At 36.5% G+C, this 22,447-nt stretch overlaps 1 protein-coding gene across 5 annotated transcripts in view; it reads right to left on the bottom strand.

Annotated features, from left to right (window-relative positions):
• elfn1a (extracellular leucine-rich repeat and fibronectin type III domain containing 1a) overlaps positions 1-22,447 on the bottom strand; it is a 156,284-nt gene that overhangs the window by 23,796 nt on the left and 110,041 nt on the right. Inside the window, exon 4 of one of the 5 annotated variants that reach the window (XM_058769808.1) lies at positions 21,226-21,552. The exons of 3 other annotated variants lie outside the window; for them this stretch is intronic. The gene's annotated coding sequence lies outside the window, so the exon portion shown is untranslated. Of the gene's footprint in view, positions 1-8,941; positions 9,096-21,225; positions 21,553-22,447 lie in introns of all 5 variants that reach the window. One more of the 5 variants, XM_058769811.1, reaches the window with a different exon arrangement.

Genomic DNA, 22,447 nt, shown 5'->3' with positions numbered 1-22,447 from the left:
TATTTGGACGTTTTGTGTTACAGTGTAAATTACACACACCTGACAACTCAAATAAAACATTTGTTTGGAATAAGAAACTACATAACATTTGGGGTGTGAGCGTGTGCAGTTTACATTGTACAACAAAAGCATTATCAAGTTATGTTTCCCACAGACTTTTTACTCAAGAATTGAAAAACCTCATTATAAAAGCCCATATGAAAATCTTAAGAGAACCCATGAGAACCCGTTAATCTTCTGGGCTGTGACGTTATGGAGATAGTACTCTGTTGCACACACACACACACACACACACACACACACACACACAAAAAAAAAAAAACACTCTAGGATATTAACCATACTTACTATAAAATGGATGATTTTTTTTATGCATGCACAGTATAATGGAAACACGTGACATTTTAAGCAAATCATTTAGAAATGGTTGTTAATGGGATGAACTACATATCTGACTTCATAAATCCACTAAAAACTTTTTTTTTCTTTTTTTTTTTTTTGCAATAATGCAATTATTTGTTAAGTTAGTGTGGTTTAAGTGTGAAAAGTTTTTTTTTCTATTAAAATATTCAGTATAAAACAGGACTTGAAACATGCTTTTGACAGGCCTAAACCATGTTTTGTTTATTCATGCACAGTCTTGACCAGCTTTTTCATGACATCTTAGAAGAACCCCCAAAAACCCTGTTATGTTCATGACATTAGGTGCTGTATAATTGCAATTGTTTATTCAAGACTAAACTTATATTTTAAAATGAAAAAAAAGCGTGTTGAAAACTGGCCTAAGTAAACTAAAGAAAACCTCTAGGGTTTAATTTAGAGGAAAGGAGGAATATTTGAATACTGAATTAATGAAATGCACAATTTTAGAGTTTACAGCTAGAATGGATAGACAGGCCAGAAAAAAGGGAAGGAAGATATGGGATCAGAAAAATGACAGAGGCCATTTAGCCCTTCATCCTCATGGCAGCACCAAAATTCATTAAATGTGAAGTGTGTCATTTTGTTAGTATACTATACTTTCTCCTAATTCACTTAGTATGCAAAGACAACATTATGTAAATCAAAGAGTGTAAAACCTGTGGTGCTATCAAAACACTGCTCTGTTTGTGTAACCATCATGATCAGCCCAGCAACAACATCTGCTCAACCAGTGGCATGAGTTTGGAATGAGACCATCAGTTTGACCAACCAATAGCAGATGGGGAAATGTTTGCTTGCTTGAAAACATTCATTATATTTGTAATGGCATTTGGTGATGCTAATGGTGCAGAAATTATACACTTTGACTTTAAGCAACACAAGAAGGTACAATAATAATTTATGTTCAGGATTCATCCAATACAAGCGCACATAAACCTTAAAATGCTTGAGAGAACAGCCGAGAGAACAAAACCTTCAATGTCCCATATTTCCATCCCAGCAGGTAATTAAATTTAAGGATATGACAATAATCAGGTTGTAAAGCACCTGTTTCTCCATAGAAATGGTGTCAATCCATAACGGGACTAATTTGATTCAGCACATGAAATGTGCATGATGGACGGAGGAATAAGACCTGCAGGTTTTAATGCAATTTTCCAGACCATCAACTTGTTCGTCTGGTGCTGTGGCCTTTGCGTGGAGCAGCTGCAGGCAGGAGGATGGGAGCTGATTCCTTTCCCACTGCTGACTCAGGATATGGAAGTCAGCACATCATCAGCCAGCTCCGAAAAAACGGAAGATGGAAAGAAGATGAGACACAGTTTGATGGGTTAATGTGGCCCTGTGCACCAACCGGTTGCTCTTTCATTTTTGTCATCCAACGAAGAAGGACTGGGCCATCGAAAAACACGATAAAAGAAATGGTCACGATTTGCTTAAAGGGACAGTTCACCCAAAATTGAAAAGTGCTACCATTCATTCACTCTCATGTCGTTTCCAATACCATAAGACTTTCTTCTGTTAAAAAAAAAAAAAAAAATTAAGAAATAAACTTTATAAAACAATGTACTTGTGTTCATACTGTATTACAAAACACTTTTTCTGCTATTGAAATGGGATACGGGTAAGGTTAGGGACAGGTTTGGTGGTATCCCAGACAGCAACGTGGTGTTTGCCCAGATCCGGCACACATCTGGCCTGTGTGAAATCCATGCGGGCCAGATGTGGGCCGGATCTGGGCCGACACTGCTTGCTGTCTAGGATGAGTAGGTTTAAGAGTGGGTTAAAGTGTAAGGGATGGGTCAACAGTGTATTTATAAATGTAATTACAGATATAATTACATGCAGGCATTTTTCAAATATAAGTACAATGTAAAAAACATTTATGTATACAATAAGTGCATTGTTCCAAATGACTAATTAAAATGTAAGTACATAGTAGTTTTGGCCACCTGATATAAAGTGGGATTTTTTTTTTTTTTTTAAATAAATACTTCTAGAATTTTATAATTCAGCAAAGGATGCATTCAATTGATCAAAACCTGCTTTTCTTCAGCAGCAAATCAGCATCAGAATGATATCTGAAGGACTGAGTAATGATGCTAAAATTCTGATTCAGTGTTGCATCCCAGGAATAAATTACATTTTAAAATAGAACAGTTATTTTAAGGGTTTCTTTTCTTTTTTTTTCTTTTTTTTTAATCATATTTCACAATAATATTGCTTTTACTGTATTTTTGATCTAATATCAGAATAACTGATATAAAAGTCTTATGAAAACATTATAACAACATACAGTTTTAAAAGAACATGAGAGTGAGTAAATGATGACAGAATTGCATTTATGTGTCTATCCCTTTAAAATTTCTGCTTTCTTCTGACCATTCATAACTAAATCATGTCTCAGAAATAAATTGGGGGTGTTACGCCATACTTTTCTGTTATTGTTATATATATATATATATATATATATATATATGTATTGTATTCATTTTTTTTTTTTTTTACATTTTACATTTTTACAAAAAAAAAAAGATGAATGTACTCTACTCTAAAGGATGATATGTGGTGGCTGCCAAACAGTTGGACATGCAGTAAATACGTGCAGTGCACTGTAAAGCGTTCATTAGAGTGGAACCTCTTACAGCACAGAAACACTGGAAACAATCACCTTAAATATGGCCCCAAAAAGCCTGAGACTGAATAAGCTCCGTAAGGAATCCTTCTTATGTAAACATGACACAGCAAAACACAAAGCAAGGGCATTGTGCTGCTGCCATGGAAACCTCTTACGAAGCCTCATTATTACCAAGTGAACTCATAATGGGTTCTGGGCATAACATCTGGTTATTTGGAGCCGAGCATATTGCTAGCATGCTCTTCACCCCCACAGAGATTAACTTCAAATCACCATCACGACAAATAACAGCATCAAACAGACATAGTGTTCATGAGAAACTTGAGAAAATGTCATCATAGGCTAGATGACAATAGAAATGTAGTATACGAGTGGCAATTTGGATACGTTGTGAGAATGAGAATGAAACAGTGCGACAGGGAAAAAACTGACTTTTGAGAATAAATAAAAGACAACAATAGCTATTTCCAAAAAAATTAGTGAGCTGACCCAATAGTTACTAAACTTACTACAGATGGCTTCTGCATTTTAGGATCATGGAACATCAAAATTGACTGATTTGGAATACCCTACATAGGCAGCATCATGTGAAGTAAATGGGAAACTTGACTTGGAATTGACTTCAGTACCGGCAACGTATGTATTTGAGGTAAAATTATTCTACATTATAAAAGGATTAGTTCACTTCCAGAATAAAAAAAATTCCTGATTACTGACTCTCCCCAATTCAAGATGTTCACGTCGAACTTTATTCAGTCGAAAAGAGATTAAGGTTTTTGAGGAAAACATTACAGGAATTTTCGCCATATAGTGCACTTCAGTGGCGGCCAACAGGTTGAAAGTCCAAATTGCAGTTTTAATACAGCTTCAAAGGACTGTACACGATCCCAGCCAAGGAATAAGGGTATATAGCAGAACAATCTATAATTTTCTAAAAAACAAAAAAAAACATTTATATACTTTTTAACCACAAATGCTCATCTTGCACTAGCTCGACTTCACGCATTACGTAATCAGGTTGCAAAAGTCACGTGTGACGTAAGCGGAAGTACCGACCCAGGGTTTACAAAGCAAACATGCAAAGAAAATCAAACAGCCTTTACAAAAAAAAAAAAAAAAAAGGTAAAACAACGATGTCAGTTGATTTGGAAGTTGGAGGAATAAATTACTTGGAGTTTTTTGCACTACCCTACCTTTGTGAACTGAAATACACAGACGAAGAACTAACTGCGTGTGACTTTCCCAAAAGGGAATGCATGAAGTCACGGACGTGCATCACAGAGCTAGTGCAAGACGAGCATTTGTGGTTAAAAAGTATATATATATATATATATATATATATATATATAATTTTTTTATAAAATGACCGATCGTTTCGCTAGATGAGACCCTTATGCCTATAGGCTGGGATCTTTTAGAACCCTTTGAAGCTGCAATTTGGACCTTCAACCCATTGGCCACCATTGGAGAAAAATCCTGGAATATTTTACACAACCTTCATGTCTTTTCAACTGAAGAAAGACATGATCATATTGGATGACATGGGGATGAATAAATTATCAGGACATTTTTATTCTGGAAGTGAACTAACCCTTTAATACTTTTCAGTCTTGAATGAATTCTAAGCATAATATTCTAAATAATATTTACTTGTCCCCTCCATCTATTTATTTGTCACTGAGCATATTGCAGTGCATTCTGGGATTGTATTGTATTCAAAATATACATGCAATGCTGCCCTAGAATCTGGCCAAAATGACTTATCTTACATTGACTTCTCTACGTTTTGGAAAAGAGCAAATGGTTTATTTTCTTAGACCAGCTATGCAATTATCAGAATGTTCCAGACCAAAAGAAAGCATTTAGAAAGGGCTGACAGTCACTAAATCTGATTGAATTATTACAGATCTTTTCTTCTCTGCATTCTGTATTCTTGTGGAAAAGAACAGTGTACTTCATTATAGAAAACAGTTTTCTCTAAGGAATCCAACACATCCAACTCCATTAACAATTATTTACCGGTGACATCCAGTAATTCAATGAAAAATGTTCTTTGTCCAAATTATTCAGGGAGTACTTCTATTAGAAAAAAAATACATACCAAGCAACACAGAATATAGATTCCTCCAAAGTTTTAATCTAAGCAGTCTTGATCCTCTGCAGAGGTATTCCTGTACGACGTTTGTAAGTGAGCTGTGGGATGTTGTACAACCTTACAGCCCTCTCCCCATCTGTCATGTCAACGCTAAATAGAGATGACGGTTTCAGAGCTATGACTTGAAGAGTTGAAGGCGCATTAACATAAGAGCCCACAGGTAAACTAATTCATGGCTTTATATTTGAAATTCTGCAGTGCTCACCTTTTTTCCCCATGAAAATTCCAATATCAGATACATGAGCCATTTTTGGCAGCCCGGCTTCCATCATGAAATTATATGCACATTCAAGCAATATCAAGAGCGAGAGTGGTTTTACTGAGCAATAATATGGCACCCAATGTTCAGAACAACAGCATGATCGCAAAAGTGATATTTAGATTTGACAGAGATTTGTGTATCTTTTTGGGCAACGGAAATAGTTCCAAAAGAAGCAACAAAATCGAACAACTCGTATGTTCCTCTGGTCTGGAACGTTGCAAACTCAGATAATCAAACTCGAGGACCAGAACTAGCTGCTATAAAAATGGATTTGAGACAATATGGAAAAAGAAGAATGCCATCATTCTTGCTCATTGTTCCATTTAACTTTACTCAATTCCATTTCCTTTCCGGTGGAAAGTAAAAGGCAGCTAAACAAGAGCTTTAAAATGCCAACACCTTGAGCACAATGTATGATCTATTTCACTTTAATTCAAGAAATAAGCGAAAAGACCGTTTCCCCGAGCACAGGAAATATGAATAGCAAATGACAGCAGCGAGTGGAGGAATGAGGCGAAAGCTTCAGGGAGGGGGGGAGGGTTGTTGGATGGAGAAATGGAATCAATCACGCAGAGAATTCGGCGGCAGCGAGGACATTGGGCCTGTCAGAATATTCCAGCTCCTGCGTGTGTGATCTATCCGCAGCGACGTAGTGACTGTGGAGTGAAGACCGGAATGGGAAATTGGATGGAGGTGGATAGAAACATTGAGAGCTGTCCTGCCAGATGGCTGTTTTGGAAAATAAGGTTGTTTTTTTTCCCCCTCGCTTTTTGAGATGAAATCATTTGACATGGCATAGTTCTGGAGGGCAGCAACCGAGAGGGAGAAGAGATGGCGACTGAAAGTCGAGAGATAAGGAACAGCAACAAGAACATTGGCACAGATGCACAGTGTTTGTTATGGAGCTCCTTGTAAAGATGATTTCAGCGTCGCAGCGGTTAGGATTCAGGACATGTTACTAAACCTTATTGTCCTTAAAGTGCTGAGGAAGAAACAAGCAGTGACTAACACATTTTGATAACGGCTGCGCAAGAAACTTTTGAATTTGCATTTTTATTGCCGTTGCTTATTGATGTTTTTAAAATCAGACAGGGCGTGAGGAGGGGAAGGTCTTCAAAGCCGAGAGAAGCCAGATGAATACGGAATTTGCTGTGCTCATGCTATTCATTAAGTCCGAAATGTTTTTTGAAATGTGCCGGCCACCATCTTGTATCTGTGGGAAATCATCTTGGTAATTTCCATCAGTGGGCCCCTAACAGGGCACCTTGGCCAGCCCACCCCCTCCTTGCCTCCACCGCCCCGCAGCCATCCCCAGGTTCCATCTTCCTGCAGAGGTGTGAGTCAGCCAGCCCCCCTCGCAGACTGCAGCTGTTCCACTGCCTCCTCGCTTCCCCAGGAGACCTCGGTCGCTATTCCTGCCCAGCTGAGCTCACGCTATTACCTCCACAGGCACTTCGTCTACTCGCATAACTAACATGCTGCTCTCACTCTCACGCGCGCTCTCGCATTACCAAACACCTAATGAAAGAGGCACGGAGAATCAAAGAACTGTTCGGAATGCCTGGTTCCTGAGCACTAGCAAAACAGTTCAGCTGCATTAGGCCACCGTTCACACTGACAGCCATGAAATCACTGGAGGCCGTTGAGTCTCGCTGTTGATTGTTGGTGGGCTGATGTCTGCTAGTAAGAGTGTATTTGCCTGCTGAATCTTAAATATTTCTTAGGATTTTTATGTCATAACCTTTCTAAAACCTGAAACCTTATTTCCAGGATCAAATGGGATGTAATCAAAGTTTTAGTTGTTTTACAAAATTTGTATATATTATTTATTCAAAAGTCACGAAACCCCCTAAAATTATATCACTGGAGGTCAGTGAGTCTTTTTGTTAGATGTTCCTACTCAACTACAGAAACTTAAATAATTTAAGTTACAGATTTCCAGCATGGTCTCAGATGTCTGGACCCCACTGTAGTTAATATATATTTTTAATGACAGCAGACAAGATTGCATAAGATTGCAAAATTGCAGTGGTTTACAAAACTGTCACACAATATTCACTTAAAATTTAATTAAGAGCACTGAAATACAAACAAAAATTTGCAGAATCTTAATTAGCTCTTCTTTGTCATATGTATGTTTTATTGTTTAGACATTATTTGACTGATGAATATTAAACATTTCTTATGATTTTTATGTTATTACCTTTTTAAAAATCTAAAACTTTGATCATTTTCAGGATCAAATGGAATGTACATCAAATTGCAGTTATTTTGCACCATTTTTAAATAATATTTACTCACTGATCAGTGGGTCTTTTTATTGTTGTCTGCTAGTAGGCATTTCTTCTCGAGTCAACTTGATCTCACAGAATTCCGTGTAATGTTCACGGACTTAATTAACCCCCGAATCTGTGGTGGTATCACGGAATCGCCGAACATTCCGTGATGTGCTCACAGAAGGCATCAGCCGTGGTGCATGCACGGATTCACTGGTTCAACACCAGCGCTGCATCGGACCACGTAAAAAGAGTGACTCCGATGCAGTTATACTTTCACTGGAGTACCTGATCCCACCCCTACCCTAAACCTACACAGTTCTGAACAATAATGATGACGATAAATTTCCCAGTATCGCGTCGGCATATTGATGCTAAGGGTTTCCGTGCGTGGAGCACGGCTGATGCCTGTCACTGACTTACATTGGTATCACTTCTGTGAGCCCATCACGGAATTTCTTCTGTGAGCCCATCACGGAATTTTCGGCGATTCCGTGATGTCACCACAGATTCGGAGGTTAATTAAGTCCGTGAACATTACACGGAATTCTGTGAGATCATGTTGCTCGAGTATAGAATCTTAAATAAGTCCACTTCATGTAAGTTATAGATTTTCAGGGTGGTCTCAGGGTGGTCTCAGGCTGCTATGTTTTGGTTTAGTAATTTTACTCTAATGGCAATGTATAGGTCATTTTCTATGCAATTAAAGTGAAATAACTGAACATAAATATAGGGGCCCATTTTAGAAGAAATGCTCATTTTACAAATTTTTAGAAAATTTCAGATGGCATTTAGAGGCTTTTGCATCTGAACTCTTCATATATATATATATATATATATATATATATATATGTATTGCCCCCCTTCCTGTTTTTTTTTATTTTTATTTTTTTATTTTTTTTAACTTTTGCATATTTGTCACACTTAAAAGATTCAGATCATCATACAAATGTTAATATTACACAAAGATAATGCAAGTAAATACAAAATGCAGTTTTTAAATGATGATTTAATTTATTGAAGAGTTAATCGGATGCAAAATTCACTTTACGAGTTGTGTGTTGGAAGTGTGTACACATCCATCCTATAATGATAAAAATCCACCCAGTGTTTCTGAGTTTCCTGTCAGAATGACGTAGTTCTGCACAAGCCCCTCCCACGATAGTTAATTGACAAGGCTGTCTTACCTTAGACCCGCCCTGAGTGAGCTAAGAGTTGTCTGCCATTGTGTCGACTCCGGTGCAGGGGAAGACAAGATGTCTCTGATTAAGCGATTGGTGTTTTGTTGTTGGATGTAATAATGCACATAGCAGTCGTCATTTACTCCCAACATCTGAGCCGCTGAAGACACAGAGGATTAACGTTACTTTCGCTTTTGAAGGGAATGCGCCGATCCAATCTGCCTAAATGTGTTCACATGAATCATTCGTGATCCAGCTTCATCTACAGAAGAAGTAAGTATAAGGGTTTTTTATGAATCTTTGCAAAACGCCTTTCCTATTATTGTGCTAGTTAGCCAGTTTTGCGGCTGAAGTTTACAGTCTGCTTGTCACTCCATGGAAGAGAGGGGCGGGGAGTCAGCAAAGCTTATTAGCATTTAAAGCAACATGGACTAAAAAACAGCTTGCTGAAAACTGAGCTGATTTTTACAGGGTAAAAAGGTATCATTGATAAATTTTAACCAAATTATATTATAGACTTTTCATTAAGACCCTAAAGAATCATATCAACTTGTGGGAAATGGGCATCCGATGACTCCTTTAAGGGGAAAAAAAGCTGTCTACACCTACCTGACCCTACGTGAAAAATGAATTGCCCCCTCCTGTTAAATCATGAAAGAACTGTGATTAACCACATTATTTTAGAAAGCCGAGTTAAATTTCACTAGCCAAACCCAAACCCATGTCTGATCAAGTGAAGCATGCTTAAAGAGCAACACATCATGCCACGATCTAAAGAAATTGGTCCCACTTTATATTAGGTGGCCTTAACTACTATGTACTTACATTTAAATTAATCATTTGGTACAATGCAATTATTGTGTACATACATGTTTTACATTGTACGTGTATTTTTAAAAATACCTATATGTAGTTACATCTGTAATTAATTTCTGTAATTACATTTAGAATTACACTGCTGATCCATCCCTTACACCTTAGCCCACCCTTAAACCTACCCATACCACCAAACCTGTCCCTAACCTTACCCGTATCCCACCTCAATAGCAGCAAAAGTGTTTTGCAATACAATTTGACCACAATAAGTACATTGTACTTATTCTTTGATGCAAGTACATAGTAGTTAAGGCCACCTAATATAAAGTGTGACCAAGAAATCTAAGAACAGATGAGAAACAAAATAGTTGACATGTATCAGTCTGGAAAGGGTTATAAAGTCATGTCTAAGGCTTTGGGACTCCAGCGAACCACGGTCAGAGCCACTATCCACAAATGGCGAAAACTTGGATCAGTGGTGAACCTTCCCAGGAGTGGCTGGTCAACCAAAATTACTCCAAGAGTGCAATGACGACTCATCCAGGAGGTCATAAAAGAACCCATAACAACATCTAAAGAACTGCAGGCCTCACTTGACTCAATTAAGGTCAGTGTTCATGATTCAACAATAAGAAAGAGACTGGGCAAAAACGGCATTCATGGGACAGTTACAAGGCAAAAGCCACTGCTGACCAAAAAGAACACAAAGGCTCGTCCCACATTTGCCAAAAAATATCTTGATCATCCCAAAGACTTTTTGGCAAATATTCTGTGGACTGATGAGACAAAAGTTGAACTTTTTAGAAGGTGCGTGTCCCGTTACATCTGGCATACAACCAACACAGCATTTCATAAAAAGAATATCATACCAAAAGTCAAACGTGGTGGTAGTGTGATGGTCTAAGGCTGCTTTGCAGCTTCAGGACCTGGATGATTTGCCATAATTGATGGAACCATGAATTCTGCTCTATATCAGAAAATCCTGAAGGAGAATGTCCGGACATCAGTTTGTGACCTCAAGCTCAAGTGCACTTGGGTTATGCAGCAGGACAATGATCCCAAACACACCAGCAAGTCCACCTCTGAATGTCTCAAGAAAAGCAAAATTAAGGTTTTGGATTGGCCAAGTCAAAGTTAAAAACATCAATCTGCAGTTACTTATACAACATTTTTTGTTTTTATATTTACTCACAATTCACAAAACCCCTGGAGGTCAGTGGGTCTTTGTGGTGTTGGCTGGTAGTAGACATTTCATTTTTAATACAGAATCGTAAACAATTCAATGTCTTGACCCTACTGTAGTTGTTGACCCTACTGTTTTAAAATCTTCAAAATTCTAAAACTTTCTGTTCTTTTCCATGTGTAAATGATTTATTTATTTATTTTTGTAAAAAAGTTCTGTATTATTTTAAAGTTCTGTGTCTCACTTTCATTTTCTGCTGTATCAAACTCAGAAAGTGTATCACCTCATCTTCAACCTGAATTTTTTTTTTTTTTTTGTAAGTGCAAATATCAACAATTGTGACTAAAGAACAGGCAGAACTATAAGATGTTTATTCTAAATAGTTAGGATGGGGTAATTTTGAGTTAACTTCATGTCAATTACAGTAAACTAGATTTAAACTAAATATAATTGTATTGCTCAGCAAAGAAGTCTGAGTTTCAAATCTTATGAAATGAAGAGTTAAGCTTGTGTGACAGGCTCTTTAAAGTTTGTAAACAATTCTTTTGAGTCTTCCTCAAAAGTGCTAGTTTGCAAAACTCTTTTCTTCAGAAACAGTAATTCGACTCTGATGAGAACTCCATATCAGATGACAACATCTAATCAATCTTGACACTCTTACACTCCTACAGAAATACAGTTCATTGGCCCCTCACACTGTGTTTCCTTTGACTTCCTTTAAATACTTAGTTGCAGCAATCATTCCAAGCCTTCAGTTAAAATTATCTAAACAAATAAACATTAAATACATTTTGGTTTTAGTTGATTATTTTAGCCAAAAAACATCTCACCAATTTCTGCCTGATCATTTGTAAGCAATTGTGATTTATTTGTTTTATTTCTTAGTTTTTTAGTTTACTGTTATTCACTTTTTTCCACCTTCAGAACACAAATGAAAGTTTTTGTAATATGCTATCATCACTCTTGTCAATCAACTAATATATATATATATATATATATATATATATATATATATATATTATTATTATTATTAAAAATTTTTTTAATGGAATTATGGGATTTAATGGTTAGACCAAAATATAACTGCACAACTAGTCATATCTTTATATATTAGTAGTCAACTAATAGGCCGTTGGGGTTTTTTAATACCTGATGCCAATATGATATCTAGAGAACAGAATAGCTGATATAATGCTGATAATTAAATAAAATAAAAAATACTTATATATCCATGTACTATATCCAATGATAGGCCGGTCACACTTTATATTAGGTGGCCTTAACTACTATGTACTTACATCAAATAATAAGTACAATGCATTTATTGTGTTCATACTGTATTGCAAAACACTATTGCTGCTATTGAGGTGGGATACAGGTAAGGTTAGGGACAGGTTTGGTGGTATGGGTAGGTTTAAGGGTGGGTTAAGGTGTAAGGGATGGGTCAACAGTGTAATTATAAATGTAATTACAGAAATGAATTACAGATGTAATTACATATAGGTATTTTTAAAAATATAAGTACAATGTAAAAACATGTATGTACATAATAAGTGAATTGTACCAAATTATTAATTTAAATGTAAGTACATAGTAGTTAAGAACACCTAATGTAAAGTGGGACCGATAGGCCCATATATTATAATATATGGCCTATCATTTGGATATAGTAGGCTACAATATAGAATAAATAGTTTCAGCACAGAGACAGCAAAAATCTTTCTGACTGACTTTTTGTCAAAGTAGATGTTTTACATATTCAGCATTGCTGAGGACGAGCTATCTAATGGCAGTGCTCTTTTTTGACAAATGCATGAGAGAAAGTCCTTTCAAGGTATAAAGACAAGCTATGATGATGTGCCAAACAAAATGAAAGAGCAGGCCTTTGATGCCACTAGGTGGCACTTTCCACACTTCACACAAAGCGTCCTTTTTCTCACACCTCTCTATCTCATGTCATCACTGAGATCACTGTAGGCATTATACAGCCATTACTACTGCATCTCATGCCTGAGAGAGAGTACTCGACGCCCGAGACGCCAAAATACATTCCATCTTCTAATCCACATCCGCAGAACGCAGCCTGCAAATCCATTCAGCTAAAAACCTGTAGTGCTGTACCAAACCCTTTCAAGAGCACATAAAAAAGCATGCTACATGAATAAATTATAGTTCGACAAAGCATGTTTCCTCAGAGTCTAACATGAGTTTGATGTGGATGCTGAGAGCTGGTTCAGTTATAAAGCAATTATGTTTCTAAGGCATTCTGCATAAATACACTTTACCTTTTCAACTATTTAGTCTTACTGGAACATCTTAAAGGGACATTTCACCCAAAAATGAAAATTCTGTCATTATTTATTCACGTTCATGTCATTCCACGTTCATGTATGTGCACTGATCAATGTCTATTTTTAAAGGCTTGGAACGACATGAAAGTGAGTAAATGACAGAATTTTAATTTATCTGGGGAATAGACAAATATGAAATTTATACTCGGTCAACTTTTTACTTACCCTCATCCCATTCCCAACTTGTATGCATTTCTTTAATCTGTGATTCACAAAAGAGGAAGTTGCACTTTATTTTAAAGTATGTGTGCTTACGTGTTCTTACACTGTACAAAAAGTAATGGTAATAAAAAAGTAACATCAGAGTTCAAGGTTAGTACCTAGTTATTACCAGTTATTGTAATCATGATAATAAGTACATAGGGTGCACGTGTAACAGGACTGTAAAATAAAGTGCTACTGAAGAAGACAAATTAAATTGAATGATTTTTGAACTATGAAAAATGTTGGGATTTGTCCATACAGTAAAAGTTAACAGTAAAAGTTTTTTTTTTTTTGTTCTTCAGATTAAAGAAATTCAAACAGGTTTGGAGTGACAGCAAACAACAGATTTTCCATTCTTGGGCAAACTGTCCCTTTAAGGCCGCTTGACCTTTATAGTAACCTTTTTCACATCAACATGTTCTCCAAGTTTTAGACGGTGAGGTGAGTTGTTAAATACGTGTGCCAAAGAAGTTACCTGGCCCTTTAAGGATTACAGAGGATTATGGTGTGAATGGCTTAAGTCTGTCTACTTTGCCTCTTAGTGTTTGTACTCAAGTCTCAGCATGCAAGCAATGACCAACAATACTGTCTGTATACAGGTGCAGACCTTATAAAATCACCAATTAATGCATCAAATTGAGTTAATTTATATTGTAAGCCAAAGCAATGTCTGATATACAATTTTGCACCTAAATTACTAATAAAAAGCAATAGCAGATAGTCAGATATCCCTATTTAGAGGTGAGTGGCCTCAGGTTTAAACAGTTGTTGTGCTTACAGCCTAAGACAAGGTGTTCTCTTGAGCTTTAAAGCACCCCATTGTCCCAAGAGTACAGCATATATCAGCATACTTGCCTCTAAATGTACATATATTTGCTAGATGAAAGCTGAAGTTGAAGCAGATTTCCTTCTCTCACAAAAATAGCATCTTGTGTGTGTGTAGTACGGTGGTGGTCCTGCATGGCAAAAAAAAAATCTAACTTTGATTTTTCTGATAAAAATTTGAGATGGTGTTTTAAAATGTGATTTTTTTTTAAAATTATTATTATATATAGATATGACGGTTAAAAAATAAAATCATTAAAATATTTTTTTTAAATATTTAAATTATGTTTAAAATGTTTACTAAATAATAAATATTACTATTGCAATATTTCCATGTATAAATGAAAAAAAAAAGAGTATTTAAAAATAATATAATTTTAGTGTAAAATTACAATACTAATGGCTGTCTAAATTTCTTCATTTTCAAACTTTAAACCATCAAGCTTCTATTTTGGTGGAAAAGCACATCCTTAAAGCTTCTCTTTTGTTGACAACAGCCGGTTTATAAGCGCTTCTCATTACAAGTTTGAAAAGATGGTTAGCGTATGTTGCCTTCCCAAATGAACGTTATAATCAATCCAAACGCACAGCACATGCAGATATGAGTTTGTGTGGAGCATCATTTAATGTGAACTGAGCTGCTCTGAAAAGAACAAGGTGCTGCACTTGTAAGTAAGCCCATTCACACCAAGCACGATAACTATAAAGATAACGATAAAGATATATTTCTAAAAATCGTTCTCAATATTAAAGGCTCAGAGAAACGATATCGTTGGAATCACTTTCAGAACGATTTTTTCCAGCTGATAAACGATACAAACATTGACAGCCAATCAGATTCCATCCTGCTGTCACAAGCTCGAGAATTTAAAGCGGCAGACGAGTGTGCGCTTAGAATAAACAGACAATATCGTCTGCTGGTGTGGACGCTAATATCGTTATCTTTATAATTATCTTTATAGTTATCGTTCTTGGTGTGAACGGGGCTTTAGTCCAGCACAGTAACAGTGGCTCAACCAATGGCATGGTAGTTGGGGCGGGGCTAACTGTTTGATCAATCTATAGCAAATGGAAGGTGTTTTTAGGAAAACATCCATGCAAACAGTCATTATTTTTGCAATTCTGCTTGCTCTCGAAATTACACATTCACCTTTAAACGCCTCTTTCATCTCGGCTTCCCTAAAAATGTTTGATTACCTCAGCTGTCAGCACTCTTATTATATGATTATATGACTCTCTCTGAAAGCAGTGGCTGCAATCTGAGCTTATTTCCCTTTCTGAAAGCTCTCCATTCCAATGAAATCAATATATATATAGCCAAATATACCTCAGATACCGGTATACATCTAATGACAAACAAGATGCAATATTAATGTTTATTTACAAATTTCGCTTGACTAAAAAAAATATTGGAATTCATGACATCTTGCACTTAAGGCAAGAAATATTCCTCAGAGCCACATTAGCTCATGTTCAGGAAGGGGGCTGATCCCCCCTAAAATTGAAATGCTACATCTGCCCTGTTTCACTCAATCACTTCACTGGCAAAGAAGTCAGAGTGCATTTGACGGTCACACTGAGATGAATCTTCCGGTATAAGTCTTGATTTTGTCTGGAATGAAAAGGGAAGAGTAGGCCTGAACAGATTACACAATCTTTTCCACATTTTTTTTTATTTTTTTTTATATATATATATATATATATTTTTTTTTTTTTGCCACAGAATTCTATGGAATGCATTATACATCTACAAGCATTATCGAATTAACCAAAATATTAATTAAGCAAACATCAAACTTCGGAATGATGTTAAATTCTGAGCTTTTTTTGGAATCCAGCAGGCACAGATTCCATACAGGCCTTGACAAGAGGACACAGATGAGAACTCAGTGTCTGTGGAAGAGCTCCATGTGCTCATCAGCATCGGCAGTGAGAGAAGTCACACTCGTTGTAATGAACATGTGACAGCTGCTTCTCAGCCTCGACTCACATTTATTTTCTTCATCATTACCTCTCTCGGCCCGAGTGAGCCTCGATTAACAAGCAAGCTCTAATTACTCTAATTATTAATAGAGTAGTAGAAGCAGCCATTTGACTCTTACATACGGATGATCACCATCTCATAGGATCTTTATTTATCCATGAATTCCATGAATACAACATTCTATAAATGTAAAGTAAAATAAAATTATTCCGGTTTGTACACAAATATACATGTGGAAATGCACATTATGTATAAATACAATCATGTAAGAAATCATGTTGAGGCCCTGTTTACACTATTGACCTATCGGTAAGCCCCTCCCCTCAAACGCAGACTAGCCAATGGCAGTCGAGTATCAGTTGCACGGGGAGCGGAACTCGGACATCTTTAGGTTTCAGCGCCAAAGAGAAACATTGGAAGATCCGAAGCCTGCATCGGTTTTATGGGGTTTATGCATCAAAAATGGAAAAACGGAGCCGAAAAACGATGTGCCTGGGGTACTTGTAACACTCCAGCTATCCTGGCAATATAATTTATTTTATTACATTCCCTGAATCCAAACAAAACAGAGCAAAATGTCCCTAAGTATTCACCCCAATACAAATGAAGACAAAAACGTTAATTTTCTGTTTGTCATACACACATTAAGTAAAAATTTTCATCTGCTCAAGCAGAACGTTAATGTTATCTTGTGCTTTAGCAAGGTACCTCTGGCTAAAACTAGCTAACGTTAAAGTTAGTGAATACGTACAAACCTAAATAGCGGACTGTTCTCGCGTCTTGTACAGTGTTGGTCAAAACACATAAACGAAGGTCTACATTTCAGTGCCTCTCCATATTAAACTGGTTAAATGTACATTAATTTAATCGTATCCTGTGATACATGAACAGTGTTGATCCTACATGTTGTCATCTGCAATCGTGATTGATTCTCCCGCTTGCATTGTGATCCGTAAACCCTCGCTTCAAGTTACCCACCGTATTTATTTTTAATATTTTATAAATCCCTCCATGGAATATTTAATTCCCATTTGGTGGCTTTCTGTGTTCAAAATTGTGCAAAAACATCGTGGGACAAGGTTTTCACACTGTAGCTGTCATTGTAAGACAGTGAGCAACTCCGTTTGTTTGTCCGAGGGAGCAACAGTAACTAAGGGGGGCAGGCTTATCGATAGGTCAATTGTGTATTTGTTATAAAATGGTGTTTTAAAATGAAAACGATCCTCGTCTACACTGGCATTTTCACTGCGTTTCAGAAACGATCACCGTCCACACTAAGCAACCGGAAACCGGTGTCACATGATCATTCATTCACACTGGGCATGCACGCAAAAGTGTAAACAGGAAGTTGGTTGCTAATCACTGGCAGGTACAACAATGAGCATGATGTTATCGTTTACACAGTCATCAAGCGAATTTGGGCAGCCACGCCATCATTTTCAAACATCTGTTTTGGTCCATTTACACTTAAATGCAACCCCAAAGTTTGTCAACTTTTTTTTTTTTTTTTTTTTGAAAATCTCTGTTTTCAAGGATCAAAAAAGGTGGAGAAGTGTAAACAACAGGCATAACCTTGGCAAAAAGTATGAGTTTTAAAACGAAAACACGCTAGTGTAAATGTAGTCTGAATCATCCTGTTTAGGTATGTCAAAGTTACCCTTGGTTGTGAATACTGTATGTTTCCTCCTGAATGGCTGTTTGAAGCCTTTAAAGCTAGTTGAGCACGAGTCCCTGCTTTGTAACTTAACAAGTAAAAACTTCTTAATACTTATAGGCAATACTGAATCTCTGCAAAGGGTATTTAAAAGTATAAGCTCAACTGTAGGTAATGTGTTATCATCAGCATGGAGCACAGTTCATGAGGCCGTCTACTCGGCCATGTCATGCCTCCTCCAGCTCTTCCGCCGGCGCTCTGTTCATTTGGACCATTTGGAAATGGCTGTTGCTGGGGAACCGGCCCACGTGAAAGCTCTGGGCTCTACAATGGATGAATTCCCTCTCCGCAAAGTGTGTTATTAATTCCTGAATGCAATGCAGTAGGATATAAATAACAGCTTTGCTTTGTGATCAACTCTAAATTATGGCCATTTCAGAGAGGCCTTTGTTAAACCAAAAAAAGCTGATCTCAGATCTACTACAGTAATCCATTCAAATAAGTCCAAGGATCAAGTCATTATACATTCAACAGTAAAGTGTGATGAAAGCACAGCTACAGGAATGGTTTAACAGCTACATGGCTACGTGGCTGTTTTTCCCACACAGGGAGAAATACAAGAAAAAAATACTTAGAAATTTAAACATATGTGGACTTCTTGGTCTGTTTTGATGGAGATGTTTTGTTGAAGAAGGAAAAAATGTATATATATATATATATATATATATATATATATATATATACATACAGTCTGCAAGATCCATTAATGGTCAGCACTGCTTGTTGATAAAATGTTTCTCCTTTCTTTCTCTCTGACAGGTGAAAAGGATTGATGCACTAAGTAAAAGATACATGAGTTTACTTTATGAAGGCACCTCAAATAAATCAGAAGGTCATAGCTATGCCTCAGTGCCCTCTGTAAATACACACTTACGTGTGCTCTAGATATAGCAGTACTCACAGACAGTTGGTGTCAGAAGCATGTGAAACTGGGCATTCTCTCTCACGCTATACACTTCATAATAATGGTTCCACTAAGAAACTTTAATACTAGAACTACCAAGGCAGTCATTTTGACAGTTTTTTTTTTTTTAATTTTGCAATGTAATAACTTTGTTGAGTTAAAAGCCATTATAACTATAGTATCCTGACATTTCTTACATGTGTGTACATTTTATTTTAACATTGTTATTTTGTTAAAATTACAAAACACAAGTGAGTTTTGAGTATTTCTACCTTGAATGGCCAAAGCATTACAGACGGCCTGCAATTTCAGCTTGTGCTACTTTTTCTAGTTGTTTTTATTTTCTATTGCTAATCTAAAATTCCCGTTCGTTAAAAAAAGCCAGGTGGAAACCTCCAATTCGACAACTGCTGCCATTCAATCTGCCACGGTTCCAGGTATGTTAGGCTGAAGGAAGGAAGGCTATAGCTTGGCTGTTATCAATAATAGCCTACTTCAATGTTATGACAAAATAGCTATTATTATTATTTTTATTATGTGTAATACTATAGCAAATGCATATAGGCAAATTTTAGCCCTGGCAAGACTGAAATTTTGTAATAATAAACTAATAATAAAATAAATTAATTAAGCTATATATATTTTTTGGTGACAGTGATGATATTTATTATTACCTATGCTGTCATGACAGATCCATTTATTCATGGATTATGATTTCACTGGTGGCTGCAGAGAACTGTTTTCGATTTGTGTGATCCAAACATTCCTATTTCCAACAAAAGTTCAAATGTATTGAAAAAATATTTATGTAATCATTTTTAAAATTCACAAAATTCACGTTTTATCTACTAAAATATTCAGCTTTAGTTCATATATATATATATATATATATATTTTTTTTTTTTTTTTTTTTTTTACTTTTCTGTAATTGCAAATTACTTTTCAAATACAACATTTTCACTTTGGTGAAAAATCTTTGCTCTCCCACTTGCTGGACACAAAGTGAGGCAAGCACATTCGGGAGCGGTTCAGTAGCTCTTACACAATTATATATTACAAAAAATATATTATTTTTAGGCTGATGACGACATAAAATATGACGACAGACATTCAAATATTCATTGTAAAACCTCAAGAGAAAGCTTCATTTGTAAATATGACATGATAAAATGGCATCCAGTTCAGACAGAACAGTATGAACAGTCAGAATGACCGCTTTGGCCAATATAGAATTCTGGTGTTCCATGGAACCTTTCCATTGCACAAAAGTTTTTTTTTTTTTTTTTTTTGTAGCTGAAAAAGCTTTTTAGAAATGTTCCTCACACTCAAGAAAAATGGTTCTTTTAAGAACTGATCACTGAATGATTTCTTCTATGCATTCTTCTACGCTCTGAAAAACCCTTTTGGACCCTTCAAAAGTGTAGCATGAGGAAAAACAAAACTTTGACATTACATGCATTAACTAGCCTATTTATCGTATCAATCTTGTTTATCAGCCACACTGCAGTGAATAATTACAGCCAGTGCTCCACACAGAGATCTGATCTTATTATCATCCAGTCTGTCTTTAAATCCAGAAGAACTGTGGCAACGTCTCCAAGATGCTTCAAGAGACCTACCTGCAAAACTACAGTACTGTTAAAAGTTTTAGGCACATGTGTAAAAATGCTGTAAAGTGAGGATGCTTTCAAAAATAATGCCATTTCCTTATCAATTAATTTCTATTAACTAAATTAAATCAACATTTGGTGTGACCATCCTTTGCGTTTAAAGCAGCTTTTGCCCTAGCTGCACTTGCGCATAGTTTTTCAGATAGCTTTGCAGGCAGGTTTCTTGAAGCATCTTGGAGATGGTATAATTTATGTTGAAAGGGGTTGAAACAAGGCGGAGACTATATAATTTATGGTGAAAGGGGCATTCCAGAAGTTCCCACATTAACCATGGCTTTGGATTGTACAGTATTTATTTTAATGATTCCATAATGTCTGAATCATTGTTACCATAGCGTTATGGTAAAGTTCTGCCAACCGCCGTGATGAGTATATTATAAAATTAAAATGCAAACAAACACATTACAGTTCGCCTTCCATCACAGGGGTTCATTGGGAGACTTGTTTCAAATAGGCTCTCTGCAGTAGAGGAAGTTGAAATTGCATGCGAGCTGAAAAGCTATCACGTCCGCCGCTGGTTTTGGAGATGCAATTGGCTTTTATTAATCCTCTCTGCTTTCAGCTAGCATTGCAGTGAGTTTTCTAAATGTAAGTCATTAGAGATGAACAATTGCTTTAAGCTGATGCAGCATGTTGTACCTCTTTTTCATGCCCCATATAGATGAAATGATTGTATGGCAGAGCTAATGGCCACGGCTGTGGGAGGGATGCCTCTTCTCAGCTGGAAATAAAAATGATGACATTTAGAAAATGCGACTGACTGATTCGTTGAGAAGAATAACATTAGCGGCGCAGCAGAAATATATTTACCTATTCTCTCCGGAGATGTTAGGCTTCAGGGGTTTTAAAAAGTCACACAACACACAAACACTGATGAACTCTTTATGTTCCATGTAGCTCCACACCAAAAACAGTGTTGTGCATAGAAAGTAGAATGATGTGATGTGAAACAGTCTGGTGTTTCGCCTACTCGATGAGAAAGCGAGAGTGAGCGAGGGCCCAAGAGGCAAAGAAGAATATTGATGAATACTGGGGTTCAGAATTACTCAGGAGAAATGCATCTAGAGAGTTAGAAAGCTTCAGAGGAGATGTCTATTAAAGCTATAAGCCACAAGAGGCTGTGTGTTAGAATGATTTTACCACAGGGTGTTTTTGGGTGTGATGTGAAGCCCCTTAGCTGTGGTAAAACTGTAGCACACGGCCTTGAGTGGATTATTGCAGCAACAGCAATATGAAAAAAGCCATCAATGTTTGCTATGTGCTTAAATAATCCTCAAAATCTAATCTTTCCGCAGGTTACATAGGTGTCTTTAAAAGTGAATGATTTGAATAATTTATTTAACCGATGCGTTCTAAAATGCTGATTCATTTAGAAAAAAAGGGTCATTTAATTATTAATTGAATTAATTTGTTAAAAAAAAAAGAAAAAAAAAAAGAAGAAGAGACTGTTTTTTAAGTGAGTTGTTGAATTATTCATTCAACCGATTCGCTCAAAAACAATGAAACATTCAGGAACAAAACACCACTACTGTGGTTTGCTCTATGTTGCAGCAGCTGAGCAAAACAGACAAAGTGACTGGCTATATTGTGTCTAAAAATGTAATTTACTCAATATTAACTACTTGTTTATTGAGCTGTTGTATATCACACAATCACACTTCCTCCTTCTTTCTCAAATCTGAAAATGTTGTTTCTGCTGTAATTGTAACATGACTAGATAGATAGATAGACAGACAGACAGACAGACAGACAGACAGACAGACAGACAGACAGACAGACAGACAGACAGACAGACAGACAGACAGACAGACAGACAGACAGACAGACAGACAGACAGACCGACCGACCGACCGACAGACAA

This window comes from Onychostoma macrolepis, chromosome 03 (assembly GCF_012432095.1).
Source record: "Onychostoma macrolepis isolate SWU-2019 chromosome 03, ASM1243209v1, whole genome shotgun sequence".
NCBI lineage: Eukaryota > Metazoa > Chordata > Actinopteri > Cypriniformes > Cyprinidae > Onychostoma > Onychostoma macrolepis.
The sequence above is the reverse complement of the archived record's forward strand: the minus strand, read 5'-3'. Positions and strand labels throughout refer to the sequence as shown.